The 17,542-nt window shown below is 41.6% G+C and overlaps 1 pseudogene; it reads left to right on the top strand.

Annotated features, from left to right (window-relative positions):
• The first annotated feature begins 586 nt into the window (after positions 1-586).
• Positions 587-1,535, top strand: LOC125929383 (olfactory receptor 2AT4-like; annotated as a pseudogene).
• The last annotated feature ends 16,007 nt before the right edge of the window (positions 1,536-17,542 follow it).

Below are 17,542 nucleotides of genomic sequence, written 5' to 3'. Positions count from 1 at the left end.
ATGCTTCCCAAGACTTATTCTCTTGGATGGAATATGTCTGCCCACGAAACTCCACTATCTGATTGATGTGATTCATTTATGTTACTTTTTTTTTTTAAGAACCAATGGATCTAGGGTTAGAAGGCTGCATAAAAGTTTTGTAATCTAGCTCTTACCCAGATATTAAAATCTCTCTGTAGCATTTCAGCCAAAAAGCCCCCAGCCTGCATACCTCTAGTTATATGGAATCTACTAATTTTCAGGCCAAATTTGTACCTAATGGGATAGTTCTAACTGTAAGAAACTTATTCCATGTGTGGGGCTGAACTCTGGGCTCCTGGAGCTACTAACACTAGCACTAGTTCTTGGTAAGCATGGCTGCCCTTTAACAGCCCTTCAGGTGTTTGTGTCCACTTTTCTTCCCCCAGACAGGACCAGCTCTTTCAAGCATTGCTCATTAGACACCTCATCATTATGGGCATCTTAGATGTGAAATGAAATTCTAGACTCAAAGAAACTATTGGGATTGAGATCTATGGTTGAAAAGGGAAAGATGAATGTTCTAGCTAATGTTTCCCTGATTGTTCTGGTTTCTAGATATGTGCTGATGGAAGCCATCTGTAATGGATCAGAGAACTACTCACTGGTCTTCTACCTGGTAGGCATCCTGTCTCTGCATGAATCTTTCTTCCTCCCTGTCTTCTTGATTTTCCTCTTAATCTACCTGCTCATCCTGCTGGGAAATGCCTGATCCTGTTGGCTGTGGTGGCAGAGCCCAGCCTCCACAAGCCCATGTACTTCTTCCTGATCAGCTCTGAGCCTTGGACATTCTACTACAACCGTCGTCCCCAAAATGTCATCCTTATTCTTACTTGGGGACCACTTCCTCAGCTTCCCTGCCTGCTTCCTGCAGATGTACCTCTTCCATAGCTTCTCCTGCTCAGAAGCCTTCATCCTGGTGGTCATGGCCTATGACCGCTATGTGGCTGTCTGCCACCCACTGCACTACCCTGTCCTCATGACTCCACAGATCAATGCTGCACTGGCAGCCTGTGCCTGGCTCACTGCCCTCCTCCTGGCCAACCCAGCAGTGGTGCAGACTTCCCACATGGCTTTTGACAACACTGCTCACATCTATCACTGCTTCTGTGACCACCTGGCTGTGGTCCAGGTCTCTTGCTCAGACACCATGCCTCATGGGCTTCTGTATTGCCATGGCAGTATCCTTCTTGCCCCTTGTCCTGGTGCTTCTCTCCTATGCCCACATCCTGGCCTCGGTGCTTCACATCAGCTCCCGAGAAGGACGCTCAGAAGTCTTCTCCACCTACAGCTCCCACCTCCTGGTGGTTGGCACCTACTACTTATCCATTGCCATAGCCTATGTGGCCCACAGAGCTAACCTGCCACTCGACTTCCACATCATGGGCAATGTGGTATATGCTATTCTCACAGCTGTCCTCAACCTTCTCATCTACGTGCTGAGGAACAAGGATGTCAAAGCAGCCATCATCAGAATGGCATGTCCCTGGGACCCAGGGCATTGGAGGGACCCTTGATTCTTAGATGTAGTTAATTTTGTTCCCAGGATACCGGTGTGCTAAAAATAAATTATGTCATCAAAAATGTTTTTTGAAGGGAAGAGTGCCTTAGAGTAGGGCCCAAAATATACCATTGAGACTTCCATTTCCATTAATGATATATTGGCTATGAAATCAACCCTTCTGTGGAAAGAAAAAGGTCAGATAAAACAGAAGAAGTATTTTCTTAAAAGTATCAAAATTATCACCTTCTTAACACGCTGGGCAGTGAGTCAGTCTCATAAAAGTATCAAATAGATTTTTTAATATAATAATGCTAAAATAGTAATAAATATGAGAACACAGAAAAGTTAGTTATTAAGACATGGGTAGAATGTAGATCAATAGAACAGAATAGAGAGCCCAGAATCAGACCCTTAAATATATGAACATGACACAGCAGAGCGGTGTGAAAGATGGACATATAATAAATGGTATTAATACCATCAGGTATCCACATGAAATTTGTCCCTTACCTCAAGCAAGCATTAAATAATCATTAAATATCTAAATATGAAAGGCAAAACTATAAAAATATATAGAAGAGTATAGCTCTCATCTTGGGATGGGGAGGTATTTCTCTTTTTTTAAATGTTTTTATTTTTATTATTTTTGAGATAGAGAGAGAGAGAGAGTATGAGCAGGGGAGTGGCAGAGAGAGAGGGAGACACAGAATCCGAAGCAGGCTCCAGGCTCTGAGCTGTCAGCACAGAGCCCAGTGAGGGGCTTAAACTAATGAACTGTGAGATCATGACCTGAGCCAAAGTCAAACGCTTAACTGACTGAGCCACCCAGGCGCCCCAGGGAGGTATTTCTTAAGCAAGATTTTTCAAAAACTCTAGACCTAGGGGAAAAAAATGATAAATTTGACTGCTTTTAAAATGTAGAATTTCTGTTCATCAAAAGGCACCAAAGAGAGAGTGGAATGCTGAGCTCCAGAACAGAAAAAGTTATTTGCAATGCATATCACCAAGGAAAGGACCCAGGATTCATCCAGAATATAGAGAGAATTAATTCAGGTCAATTTTTAGAAATAGTCAAGTCATAAGGAAAATTAGCAAGATGCTTCACAATCAGGTGACCAGTAAGTCTAAGAAAACACACTCAACCTAGTAGTAACAGGAGAAGTGCAAATTACAACAACAAATAGTTACCACTAGAAAACCCATCAGATGGGCTAAAATGTCCAAGTCTGACAATATCCAATATAGGGAGCATATGGGTTGATGGAACCCTCACACTTTGATAGTAGGAGTGTTTGTAAGTACAACCACTTTGGAAAACACTTCATCACTGTCTTATCATGTTGAAGATCCACATACTTTATTATCTGGCATGGCAGCATTTCTATAACTTGTAAAATTTTCCTTAGATGTAACACTGGATGCCAATAAAATATGGCATACATATGAACTACGTATATGCACTACAACATGAGGAATCTCACAAAGTGTTGAGCAAAAAAATTATGACTGAAAAAGATATATATGATATGATGCCACTTATATAAAGTTTAAAGACAGGCAAGGCTAAACTACATTTTTTTATATTAAATATAATTCATTTTCAAATTGGTTTCCATGCAACACCCAATGCTCATCCCAACAGGTGCTCTCCTCAATGTCCATCACCCACTTTTCCCTCTCCCCAACCCCCCATCAACCCTCAGTTTGTTCTCAGTATTTAAGAGTCTCTTATGGTTTGTCTCCCTCCCTCTCTGTAACTTTTTTTTCCCCCTTCCTCTCACCCATGGTCTTCTGTTAAGTTTCTCAGGATTCACATGCGTGAAAACATTTGGTATCTTAAACTACATTTTTTTATAAATGCATACAGATGGCATACATTGTGAAGAGAAGGCATATTTCTTATAAAAATGAAAAGTGGGGTTCTTTTTTTAAAATTTTTTTAATCTTTATTTACTTTTGAGAGAGAGAGAAAGTGAGACAAACAGCATGAGCAAAGGAGGGGCAGAGAGAGAGGGAGACACAGAATCTGAAGCAGACTCCCAGCTCTGAGCTGTCAGCACAGAGCTCGAAGCGGGGCTTGAACTCACCGACCGTAAGATCATGACCTGAGCCAAAGTCAGATGCTTAACCAACTGAGCCACCCAGGCGCCCCTGGGGTTCTTTTTTAAAAAATTATCTTGTTTATTTATTTGTTTAAACTTACTTATTTTGTGAGAGAGAATGTGCAAGCACGGGAGGGGCAGAGAGAGGATCCCAAGCAAGCTCCTTGCTACCAGCACAGAGCCCGACCCAGCCCAGAGCTCCACACAGGGCTCGAACTTACAAACCACGAGATCATGACCTGAGCTGAAACCGAGAGTCAGATGGGCTTAACCGAATGAGCCACTCAGGTGCCCCAGGGTTATTTCTGTAAGAGAGGGAGAGGGTTGTAATCAAGGAGGAGCACCTGGGGCCTTATGAGGTGTTGGCAATGTTTCATTCTCCCATGGATGGTGATGACATGGTGTTTACTTTACAATTAAACTGTATATTAGACTTTATATATGTTTGTTCTATGTGAATATTGTATTTTATAATAAACTCTTACAAGGCATCATTCCATTGGGCAGAGGCTGCCAAAGTATTTCTCAAAGTTCGCTCCAAGTCTTTCCGTGGGTATGGTGACTTGAGGTGGTTTTCACATTCACAGTAAGCATCAAGCTGCTGAATACAATTTTCCCCATTTGTCCATTCACTTAAGAAAATTTTAATTGGCAGGCTGCCTGGGTGGCTCAGTTGGTTAAGCATCCGACTTCGGCTCAGGTCATGATCTCACAGTTTGTGAGTTTGAGCCCCGTGTCAGGATCTGTGCTCACAGCTCAGAGCCTGGAGCCTGCTTCAGATTCTGTGTCTCCCTCTCTCTCTGCCTCATCCCTACTCATGCTCTGTGTTCTCTCTGTCTTAAAAATAAATAAAACATTAAAAAAAATTTTTTTAAAGAAAATTTTAATTAGCCTTTGGAAGGTGCTAGACCATGCTAATAGAAGCTAGAGATGCAGAGAGAAATCAGGACAGTCGCTGCCCTCAATTTGTTTACGATATCTAGTGAGGAAGACAGACAAGGGCAGAAATAGCACAGTGTGGTTTGGGAGTCCTCATGGAGTTAACAACATGGTGGATGTGGACTGATTGAACGGAAGCCCTGAGCTGCTCCCATCAGAGAAAGAGAGGTTTCATTCTAGAGCTGGCCAGGAGGCTGTGTGGCATGCTGGCTGCTATCTATCATGGGGTGTTGATTTTTAGCTTGGACCCCCTCAGTCAAGAAACGGAGTTCACAATCAAACCCAAAAGACTTTGCCACTCAGTTCTCTTCAGGAATCACACAGGTCAAAAAAAAAAGTCTCTGGAATGGGCAGAACTACAGCGCCCCCCAAAAAGGCAGGAAGGAAGACCATTCTCAGAAAAGTGAGTGGCACAGACAGTGACATTTTTGTTGCATGTGTTAAAGGGAAGAAAACCCTCCTTAGAAAATTGTGATAAAGATGCAGCATGTGATTTATGCAAGGGCATTAACAGAGAGTGAGAATTTCAGTAAATAGCAAATAGCAAATTTCAGTAAATAGCAAAATAGTCTTTAATAGACTTTTAAAGTCACAATGATAACAATTTTAAGTCAAAATTATGAAACAAGGCATCGTTAGTGAATTCTCCCCTCCATTTCTACTCCCTCCATCTGTTTGCATGCCCTTTACATAAATTGTTTTTATTCATATTTTTTCTTTTTCATTTTAATAGAAGCAAATCTGTATGCTTACACACATATGTATAATATATAAATATGGCTATATTATCTCTTCCTTAGGGAAATAGTAGCATTAGCATACTATAAGACCGTTCTGCACTTTGATTTTGAAACTTTAATCAACAGTTTGCAGAGATCAAGTTTTTGTTCAAGGTAAGCAAAAAAATGGGTGGTGAGAGAGGGAGGGGGCATTGCTGGAGTGACCAGCTTTAGGTAGGAACATGAAGAAGAATTAGTCCATGGGAATAGGCGGGAAGACAGACTGTGGGCATGGATGCTGGCAGGTGGGCGGGTGTGCAAAGGGACTCTGTGCATTTCCTTCCTGTTTGCTGGAGGGACAATGGGAAGAGGTGTTGTGGATCATGGAGAGAAGAGAAGGTTTGAAAAAGTCATCTGGAAGAGGAGAGGAGGGAACAAACCAGGGACATATTGAATGACCTGTCAGAATCAAGGTCTGTGGATCCCTTTTACACTAAGCTCAGATAAGGTACACCTACATCAGGAAAATACTTTCTTAAAATCCACCTCACTTTTTCCTAAGGGTGCAGGGCTCATCCTGAGTCAGGGTATGTATGACTGATATCCCAATGTTATGGATTCTTCCCAGTGGAGTTTTTTTTTTTTTTTTTTTTTGTTTTTTTTTTTAACCAATCATTAGGATAATTACATAGGCCAACTTGTTTTACAGGCAGCAACGATTTGATTTTTTAAAAAATCTGATCGTTTATCTGTCCTCATCAATGGCTACCTATGCTTCTTGTCAAGATAATAAAATCCGTCAGCTAAAAGACATAAGGTCATTTATATAGTAACTATATATGTCATGAGTGTACTATGTGCTATATTGTATATCTCAATGTTACAGGGAGAAGAAGGAAGAAAAAGCACTAAAAAGTGAATTCTAAGATTTCAAAAGCTAGTTTAAATCACTTCTGAACTCAATTACAACGTTAAGCTCTAAAGCTGGCTCCACTTATCAGTTACACGTGGTGAAAATACTTAGGTAGTCATGAGATTATGACTCCATTATAAGAACGATATTTATGGTAATACCATTTCCTCTGCATTAATTCCTTATATTCTTGATGGTAAGTAAAATGCTCCTAGTATGCTAAATTCTTATTTGGGGCTGTTTATATTTCCAGCAGCGTGGTTCAGTTTAATCTCTTTTATCTTCCTCTTATGTGTTCTTCAAATATATTCTGAGAATTGTCTGTGCTACCTTGTCTAGTTTCAACTTTGAAGCCGTCATTATTTCTAAACTAGATTTTTTGGTTCCAAGCCCTATGTGTTTTAAATAACCTGCCCATGTTTTTCTGTGCTATCTTTAAAATAATAAACTCTATCACCGAATGCTACTTCCACAAATATTTGGAAATTAAAGAGCACCCCCCTGAATAACCAATGGGTCAAGAAAGAAATCACGAGGAAAATTGGAAAATATCTTGAGCTAAGTAAAATGAAAACACAGCATACAAAAATCATAGGATGTAGCTAAAACAAGTGCTTTGAGGAAAATGTAGAACTGGAAATGCTCATTAGAAAAAGAATAAAAATTTCAAATTAATAGCCTATTTTTTTCAAGTTTTTATTTTAATTCCAGTTAGTTAACACATAGTGTAGTGTTAGTTTTGGGAGTAGAATATAGTGATTCATCACTTACATACAACACCCGGTGCTCATCCCAACAAGTGCCATCCTTAATCCCCATCACCCATTTCAACCAATAGTTAATAGCCTAATTTTTAACTTTAAGAACTTATAAAAGAGGGGCACCTGGGTGGCTCCATCCATTAAGCATCCGACTTCAGCTCAGGTTATGATCTTGCCATCTGTAGGTTCGAGCCCTGCATCAGGGTCTGTGCTGACAGCTCAGAGCCTGGAGCCTGCTTCGAATTCTGTGTCCCCATCTCTCTCTGCACCTTCCCTGCTCTCTCTCTCTCCAAAATAAATAAACATAAAAATTTTTAAAAAAAGAACTTAGAAAAGCAAACTAAATTCAAAGCAAGCAGTAGGCAGAAGATAACTAAATATAGATTAGAGTGGAAATAAATGAAAAGAGAATGGAAAGAATTGACAAAACTAAGATTTGTTCTTTGAATACATCAACAAAATTGACACACATTTAGGTAGAGTGACTAAGAAAAAAGAGAGAAGATCCCCAATTACCAAAATAAAAAATGAGAGAGAGAACATTACTATGAACCAAAGAGAAATAATTACAAAATGTTAAAGGAAGAGACCACCACGCCAACTCTGAAACAAAAGGCTGAACCTAATCATTAGCTTAAGCATGGGAATGCTATCATTTATGGCACAGTCTGGTTTGGAGCGACAAGGCGAGCTGATCTTACACAGGGTTGTGGACAACACGGAGATGAGAGGCTGCTGGACCTTCAGGGGTGCCAGCATCGAGGGAATGGTTTGCATGTAGCGGTGGAAGTGTGGTTTGCTGGAGTGAAGCTGTTGCTGGGCGGCTGACTTTTCAACTGGCTGGCTTTCAGGAGCTTGCATGCTGGTGGGAAGCAGTCATTAAACAATACAACAGGTTTAAAACAAGTTCTGAAGACTATGTGTTACCATGGCTATAGAACAGCCTGTCATTTCCTAGAAGCCTGAGAACACTTTTCTTCTCAGAGGTAATGAAGTAAATCATATTTTATCCCATGATGTTATACTAGTAAGTCTTAAAATGTTGGCTTTTTACAAAGAAATCCCAGCCAACAGTTTGGCTCTCCTGTTTTGGGCTCACTTTTGTAAGTAAAACAAAAGAAAATTGGGAACCTAAAAGGAAGCAAAGTCTTGGTTTTTGTTTGTTTTCTCCTACCTACTGCAGTTCTACTGACCATTGGGCTCCATGTGACCGCTTCCCTCCAAGAAATCACACCCCTTCGTTAGTTTCATAGGGGACATCCTGGGAAGCCCTTAGTCCTTCTCATGCTGCCAAAAGCTGGCTCTGGGTGGTTTTTTGTTTTGTTTTTGTACAGACCTGGTTAAAAAAAATTTTTTTTTGAAGTATAGTTAACACACAATGTTATAACATAGTGATTTGGCAAAGTCTACACGTTATGCTATGCTCCCAAGTGCAGCTACCATGGTTCTGGGTGTTTGTTAAGGAGCTCTGTAGTGTCTGAACAAAACAGAACAGAACAAAAGAATCCACCTAACAGTCCGGTGGTTCTGCGGGATTCTTTGCCTTTAACTTAAGAATGGTTAGATCTTCTCCTCCAGAAAAACCTTCAGCATTTACCTTTATGGCACTGAAGCAAAGATCCACATATACAAATTTATCCCAAACCAAAATTCCTCTCTTCAGTCGGAAGGAGAAGATCTGGAGAGGACAAAATAGCAAAAAAAGTTCTGGTTTGTTATTCAAAGAAATTTCCAAAACCATCTTCAGTCCCATTGTGACATTGGTTAGATCAGAAGGGGCTGTAGTCTCTGCTGTATCATTCTTTTGGTTTCCATCAAGCTGCCAATGGCTTAGTAATCTTGCGTCCTGCAGTTGTGTATCTACAGTCGACATCTATTATGCAGGTCCTTTCTGTGGGCTGAAATGAATCGCTCGCGCATGGTCTTCCTCTGTTCTGGGCAGCAGCATCAGGCGCAGCAAGGTCATCTCAGTCATTTCTGAGGTTCATGGTCTCGAAGCCTCTATGTTTGAAACCGGACAGTCCCTGCACATGCACACCCTATTATTATTCCATTTTAAAATGTGCTTGCTGCTTGGCCCAGAAGTTCTACTTCTAAGGATCTGAGACAAATATCTGGGTGCCCATCCCCCAGATTCATGTTAAAAGGACATTAATAATAATATTGTTCATAATAGCAATAATTGTGCACAACCTAGATGTTCGTTGGCAGGGAAATGAACAGTCTATGTCATATCCATATTATGAAATACCAAACATCAGATAAAAAGAATGAAGTATGTCAGATGGAAAGGTTCCAAAACTTAGTAATTTGGAATATAAATGATGCCATCAAGAGCAAAATGATTCTATTTATGTTAAAAGAAAAACAAAACAACCCCCTCTCCCCAAAAGAAAAACAAAACAACTCGCCCCCCCCCCATGCTTAGAAAAGATCTGGAAGGAACACACCAAATCATTACCTCTGGGGAGGGGAGGGGAGAGGAAATATGAGGAAGGTCTGGTGTGAAGAAAACATTCACTTTTTACTCCATAAATAAATCTCCATATTGATTAAGATACTTTACAATAGGATCTATTTATTACTTGTGAAATTTTAAAAAATTGTTTAAATTTTATACAGATTAGTAAAAGAATGACAAGAGTCAGAAACTGAGAGCAATGGAGCTAAAGGAAGGAATCTGAAAGACTGAGGTACAAAGGGTTGGCCTGGCACTGGCTGGGGCTAGGGCACAGACCCCCACCTCACATTCTTCCCACAGAACCCCCAAGATCCTCATTGCGCCCGAGGAGTAGTGTGCTCCAATCACACAACAGGGTTTTACTATTTCGGTTGGTCAAAAATCTCAGCTGTCACTTACTGGTTTACTGTGTGGGAGGCACTGAGCTAAGTACCGAAAACTTCCCAGGAGCCTGTGGGTTAGGCAGAATTTTTATATACCCTTTTCACAGGAAAGGAAGTAAAGGCCCAGTGAGGCTAAGGGATTTGTTCAAGGTGACATCACTGGAAAGAACTCAGGTGTCAGCCATTAATTGATGTGCTGCTGAACCACTCAACAGGAATTGGGTCCAAATCCCAGCTCTACCAGCTGTCACTCCTGTGACCTTGGGCTAGTAAGTCACTTCACTTCTCTAGATCTGTTTCCTCAAACGTCTGATAGTAGGGACAATCCTGGCTCTGCTTGTCTTCCCTGGCTGTTGTGAGGCCTGATGGAAAAACAAGAATTAAACTGTTCCATTGCTGATAAAGTTCTGGGACCCAGGAGGGTTGTTAATGATGTTGTTTCCATTACCTGCAAAGCCCAGGGCCAAGTCCCCTGCTCCACCGAGGAAGTTGTTCCCAGCTGGTGGGCGTGGGGTCTCTTAGAGGGAACAAACTTGAGGGAGGGGCCCCAGCAGGCCCTGACTCCAGGGTTTAATGGGCCATGCGTGGCCCAGCTCCTACCTGGCTCTTCCCCCAGGGCCAAGTGTGATGACTACACAGAAGACACCAAGCACCAAGGTGGATCAGCCTTGAAGGTGAGCTGAGCCGGGGATGGAGTGTGCAGAAGCAGGCAAAGGCTGGGGTGAACGGACAGCCTCAGAGTGGCCAGGGATGTGTACAGCCACAGTGAGGAGCCCAGGGACATGTACTGATGGGTGAACATCAGGATCCCAGTGTGCACACATGGTCTGTGTGGCCCTGGGCTAGACACCCTGATGGGACAAGCAGGGTTATGCAGTCACAAGCAAGAGGCTGATGATCTCGTAAGAGAGCTTCTCACAGAGAGGCAAGGTCGATGACAGTGAAGGAAATGGAAATATTTAGTGAGGCATCTGTAACACTATGAGTCACAGAGGAGGGAATTACAGTGCAGAGAGGGAAAGTGGAAAGTGCTGAAGCCAAAACGGAAACCCAGGACTTTCTAACTCCAGTTAATGAACACAAACTCTGTCATGCACACATATCCTGTTCCTCGGCTATGGGAATGACAGAAGATACTGGAAATATTGTGAGAGGATGGTGTGGCTTCGGGAGTTGTAGTGAAGCACAATGACACAATGGCTGTAAAGATTAAACATGCCACAGGGCCCTTGCTTTCCTTCCTCAGAGGCTGGCGGCACGAGATGGCCATTCTGACCCCTCATTGGGCCAAACACAGAGGGCACACACCAAAATGCTAGCTGAGCTAGAGGAGACCATCTCTTCCAAAGCCCTCCTTTTACAGGTGGGAAAACTGAGGCTCGAGGGTCCAAAGTCACAGCAGGCTTGTGGCAGAGCTGGTCCAAGAGCCAGCACTCTTGGTTGCCAGGCAGGGCTCAGTCCTTTGCAGCAGGCTGGCTCCAGAACTCCTTCTGCTCTCACCCTCCTCAGCCCTGACCTCAGACTGACCCTCAGTTTCTCCTTTGTTCAAGGGGCATAACCACTCCCTGGCAGGCCTGGAGGATGAGAGGAGAGGGTGTATGTGAAGTGCAGCATCACATTGGACATTCCAGTAATAGGTTTTTCTGTCCTTCTCTGTCCCCTGCCAGCACTGTAACTCATGGCCCACAGATAATCCCGACCAAGGAAATGTCCCCTAACAATACCTTTGGTGTCCTTAAGCACTGAAAACACCCCTGTGATATATATTCAAAATAAGTCCCTCAATCTAAACTACAAAATAAAAGTAAGGAAGTCCAGAAAGTTCCTGATTATTACCATGATGCTACACCAGTGTTTTTGAAAACTATCAAATACTAAATTCTGTCAAAAACCTTTTTCAGTGCTCCTATCTAGTTGGCACCTAAGCACATGTTTGTTTGTTTTTTTTAATGTTTATTTATTTTTGAGACAGAGAGAGACAGAGCATGAATGGGGGAGGGGCAGAGAGAGAAGGAGACACAGAATCGGAAGCAGGCTCCTGGCTCCGAGCCATCAGCACAGAGCCCGACTCGGGGCTCGAACTCACGGACCGGACCGTGAGAACGTGACCTGAGTCGAAGTCAGACGCTTAACCGACTGAGCCACACAGGCGCCCCCCTAAGCACCTGTTTTATCTGTTGCATGGATGCACTCTAACAAAATGAAAGTTTAGGGAAGTGCTTCAGTGCCTTTGGGGTGACCAAATAAATCACTTGGTTGGTCTTGCCTCTGGCCCCAGTCTGGAGGGCAGGCAGAGGTTCTGCTGAGGCTCCAAGTGATAATCCGCCCCTCCCCCACCCAATAGTCTAGTTCTGGTTCTGTCACTCACTTACTGTGTGGCCTTGGGCAAATCACAGCCCGTTTCTGACTCTCCCTTTTGTGTGCCCTCTGTGTATAAGAAAAGGGTTAAACTAAAACTATTTAATTGCTAACGACCCCTTCTTTCCGGTTGTCTGATTCAGCAAGCAACTGAAGGCCTACTGGGAAAGCTGCCTTCTGGCTCCTGTTTCTGGAGCACTGAGCTCCTGGTAAGGGTGGGGTTCACTTTTCAATAGAAACAATCAGGCTCCATGACAGCCCTCCCAGGGCTGCCAGTCTGATGGAGCCATGGACACACAAAGTAGACAGAGACAACACAGTATGATCTTAGTGATGACAAAGGAAGGCACAGTAACTGTGAAAGCCCAGAAAAGAGGGCCCGAGACAGCCAAGCCCAGCCAAGCCTCTTGGAAGAGGGAATATTTGAGCTAAGTTAGGCAGAAAAACAAGGCAAGAGCAAGGAGTTGCCATTTGACCAAAGTAAGAAGAAATAAGGCTGCAAGTAGACTTTGGATGGCAGGCTAGGGAGTCATCTTTCCTCAGGAAAAATCCTTAGGAACACTGGATAGGAGCCAGAAAACTGGGTTCAAGACCCATCTTTGCTGTGAACTTGTTGGTTGACCTTGAGAAGACACTTTGTTACTCGACTTCAGAGTCTGAATTCATCCTCCCTACCCCCACCCACATTGTTGAATAAAAGTGGGACAGGGGAGGGATGACAGGGATACAAATAGATTTATGGCTCTGAACTTGAGCACCTCAAACCACAATTCAGCTTAACTCAGTGATAATCAATCCAAAGTCAATTCCTCTGAGCTATAACATCATGTAGGAAAATGCAGTTGGCATCAATTTGGGTGTGAGGAAAACCTGGTGAGTGGCTCAGACAGGTTGTGTCTGGTGGTCTGGTCAGCTGAGAATTAACTCTTTTTAGTTGGGAGCAGCAGGTTTGCTTTCCTGGCTGGGTACTGGGGCACTGACCTTCAGCACACTTTTTTTTTTCTTTCAAGGAAGTATTCACAGTGGAGTGGTTTGTTCCATGCATCTTTCAGAAAGACGTTTATTCAGCCTTCACTCCCTAATGAGGAACCAGGCCACCCATCACACTTAAGAGACTAAAGAACAAACTGAAATTTCTGATTGTTGCTGACAATTTCAGCTTAGAAATGGAGAAGAAAAGAGAAAACCTTTTTCCCAATCTCTTCCCACATGAACACTTAAGCTTCCAGATGATCTAGAGAAAGAGCCTGTGTCTGGAAGTCAGAGGCCTGGGTTCTGGTCCTAGTTCTGTGGCTGACTGATCCCATGTGATCTTGGGTAAGCCCTTGACCTTCTTGTCTATAAAGAAGAAAGCTGTCTGGACATTTCCAGGTTTGGTATTTTTATGATTTAATGACATAAGAGAGGTTTTGTCACAAATAAGAGAAACAGGACAGTTCTGGGAAAATCAGGGAGGGAGTAGTTTTAGAATCATCGGAGTTGATAAAGCAATGATATAAACGTGACCATGGATTTGCTCATGGGTCGTTTATTCAGAGGGGCATCCCAATGTATGAGAGGAGTCATTAGATCCCCTCAGTTGAAGATCTCCAATTCTGTGGGTGCTTGGAAGCACACATCCCCCCTTGCTTGATGAAGGGAGCCTCTGGGGTAGGGACTTGTGCCTTTGGCACTGTCACAAGAATACAGTGTTCTTCTCTGCAGCAGTGGCTCCTAAGACCCTAAGTTTCTAGTTTACTGTAATACCTCCTTAGCTGGAGCTAGGGAAGCCTACAGGCTAGTGGACATGAAGTGACTCATCAGGAACATCTGCTCTGCAGCAGTACCAACTAGGAGGGAGGGAAAAAATCATATTACACAGGAATGCCGTCCAATCTCTGGTTCTGCCATTGGTTAGAGTATACCTGTAACTTTGACTCCTATCAGGAAGTGACTCCAACAAAAGGCATCCTCTGCCATTCCTTTCATTGAAGGAGGACAAAAAGCTATACCTTGTTTATTCAAGGTATAACTCAGGTATAATAAAGCCTACAAATATTAGGTACAGATATAGGTCTAGCTGTAAATATAGATAAAGATATAGACATCATAGACATCCACAGATATTGGTATAGATACATAGATATATAGATATAGATATAGATATAGATATAGATATAGATATAGATAGATCAGCTAAAGATATGGCACATTTCCAGCAACCCAGAAGATTCCTTTGTGCCCAGCCCAGTCAAATAAATCCCTCCACAGAATTTAGTCACTGTTAGGACTTATGTCACCATAGATTAATTTTTTTCTATCTTTGTTCTTCAACTAAATACAATATGTAGTCTTTTGGATATGGTCTCTCTCATTCGAAACTGGACTGTGAGCTTCATACATCTTGTTGCATGTAACAATAGTTCACCCTTTTTCCTTGCTATGCAATATGGATGAATATACCATAATTTGTCCATTCTACTGATAATGGACATTTGGGTTGTTTCCATTTGGGAATTATAAGTGAAAGCTGTAATGAACATTTTTTATCAAAGCGGAATTCACCAATCATAAAATTCATGATTTTAACCATTTGAAAGTGTGCAATTCAATGGCTTTCCATGCATTTACAGTGTTGTTCAACAATTACCACCATCTAACTCCAGTAGCTTTTCATCACTCCTCAAATAAACCCCGTATGCATTAAGCAGTTACTTCCCATTCTCTCCTTCCCTAGTCCCTGGGGATCACTAATCTTTCTGTCTCTGTAGATTTGTCTATTCTGGACATTTCATACAAATGGAATCATACAATATGTGACTTTTTTTATCTGACTTCTTCCACTTAACATAATATTTTCAGAGATTACCCACATTGTAGCATGGATTAGTGTTCCATTGCATTTTTGAATAATATTCCATTGCATGAATATACTGCATTGTGTTTATCCATTCATTAGCTAATGGGCATTTAGGATGTTCTGCTTTTTGACTATTATAAATAATGCTACTATGAACATTCATGTACAAGTCTTTGTGTGACATATGTTTTTAATTCTTCTGGATTTATATTTAGAACAATGCACATTTTTATACATGTATCTTGGTGGACACAAGCAGTCCTATCTCTTGGCTTTGTGTCCATATGTGTAATTCCTGGGTCACAGGTTTTAGAAGGTTTACCAAAGAGCTATCCAAAGTGGTTGTATCATCTGCATACTCATAAGCAATGTATTGGAGTACCCCTTGCTCCGTACCTCACCAACACTTGGCAATCCTTTTCACTTTAGCCTTTCTGGTGAGTATGTAATGGTATCATTTTATTTTAATTTACATTTCTATGATGAGAAATAATGTTGAGCACTCTTTATGTACTTTTTGGTCATTTGGATGTTCTCTTTTGTGAAATGCTTATTCAAGTCTGTTGCTCCTTTTCCTGAAGGGTCATCTATCTTTTTTTCTTAATTTATGGAAAGCTTTTATATGGATATATGCTGGATACACATTCTTTGATATATGTATTAAAAATATGGAAATATCTTCTCCAAGTCTGTGTCTTACCTCCTCATCTCTTCATGTTGTATTTTGAAATTGAGGTAAAATTTACACAGAAGGTAATTCACAGATCTTAAGTGTATGACTTAATGAGTTTTCATAAACATAAACACCCATGTAACCACCACTCCACTCAATACAGAAATGTAGAACATTTCCATCACAACAGGAAGCATACTTCTGCCTATAACTTGCCAATCCTCACCTCCTTAGACAACAACTGTTTTGATTTATAACACTATAAATTAGTTTTGCCTGTCCATAAATTTAATATTAATTAAATCATATAGTATATATTCTTTTTATCTTTCTCTGAGCTTTACTTTTGATATTTTCTACTGATCTATTTTCCAGGTTTATAATCCTATCCTCTTCTGTGTCTTCTTGATTGTTGGTCACATTTTCCTGCCTTTTTGCATGTCTAACAATTTTTTTATTATGGGATGAACATGTTTATAATAGGTTCATAGAGGCCCTCAATGATATCTTTCACCAGATCAATTTTTCCCTTGCTTTTATTTATTTATTTTAATTTTTTAAATATTTGTTTATTTTCTGAGAGAGACAGAGTGTGAGTGGGGGAGAGACAGAAGACAGAGAGGGAGACACAGAATCTAAGCAGGCTCCAGGCTCCGAGATGTCAGCACAGAGCCTGACACAGGGCTTGAACTCATGACCTGTGAAATCATGACCTGAGCTGAAGTCAGCTGCTTAACTGACTGAGCCACCCAGGCACCCCTCTCCCTTTGTTAGGAAACAGGGTAAGGGCTGATCACCTTGAGCTAATCAAGGCTTGAATTAGGCTTGGTTTTAGTTTTCATAAGATTTAGTCTAACTTTGGTTCTCCTGGGCCTTGGGTTGATAGCTTGGCTGGTCTCTGTCTCCTCAGCCCTTAAAGATTGTGGAAGATCTGTTCCTATCCTTTGGAGGTTTTGAACTTATGTCTTTAGCAAGCTTACCACCCACCTTCTCAACACACACACACACACACACACACACACACACACACACAAACACACAGCTTCAAAAATTTTGAAAATGTTTTAAGGTAAGACTATTGTATATTTAATGGAGGGTCTTTCTCTCTAACCTCTTAAGCATTGTGAGATTTGTCTTTTAGAAGCCTTCAGTCTAGCTTCCTAGCCTCTTTTGTATGGCCCCCAAATTCAGAAGCTGTCCCACACACAGGGAAAACTTGTTATGCAATTAGAGAGTGCTTTAAATTTTTGATTGCCAAAAAGCATTGCTGACCTTTCCTTCTCTCATCTGCGTCCCTCTGCCTGGGCCAAGTCCAAGCTGCACAATGGTCCCCAGATCAAATATTCCCAGAGAAGAAAAGAGCTGGCGATTGACCGTTCACTTGGAGTGGCCCTCCTCCCTGGAGTTCTATTCATCTCGTCCTTATTGTAGCGATGTTTCTCTAACTTATTATTTTTAAAAAAAGTGTGATTTGTGTAATTTATCCAGGTTTTCCTAGTTGTTGCAGCACAAGTGTTGGGCTTTTACGACCTATTATATCCTATACAGGAGTAGAGGTCCAGACACATAGCTAAAGAGGTATATGGAAGAACCACTGGTCAAGGCATACAAGCAAGAAATAGGTTTAATAAGTATGTGAGCAGCAGCATGTTGCAGAAAGCTTGGAGAAAGCAGCCCTTACAAAGCAAGATGGTAGAACTTTGAGTGAGTGCAAAAGAAGAAACACAAGCTTAAGGACTTGATTTGGGAGATCTGACATCCCAAACCAAACAACATGGAACCTAAGATGAAGGTCAGAAGAAATCTTTCCAAGTACTTTTCACAATTATAATTCAATAATCAACTGTTTAGATCCGACTTTCCCAGTAAAAT

Source organism: Panthera uncia, chromosome D1, assembly GCF_023721935.1.
Source record: "Panthera uncia isolate 11264 chromosome D1, Puncia_PCG_1.0, whole genome shotgun sequence".
NCBI lineage: Eukaryota > Metazoa > Chordata > Mammalia > Carnivora > Felidae > Panthera > Panthera uncia.
Note: the sequence above shows the minus strand (reverse complement) of the source record. Positions and strands in the feature narration are given on the sequence as shown.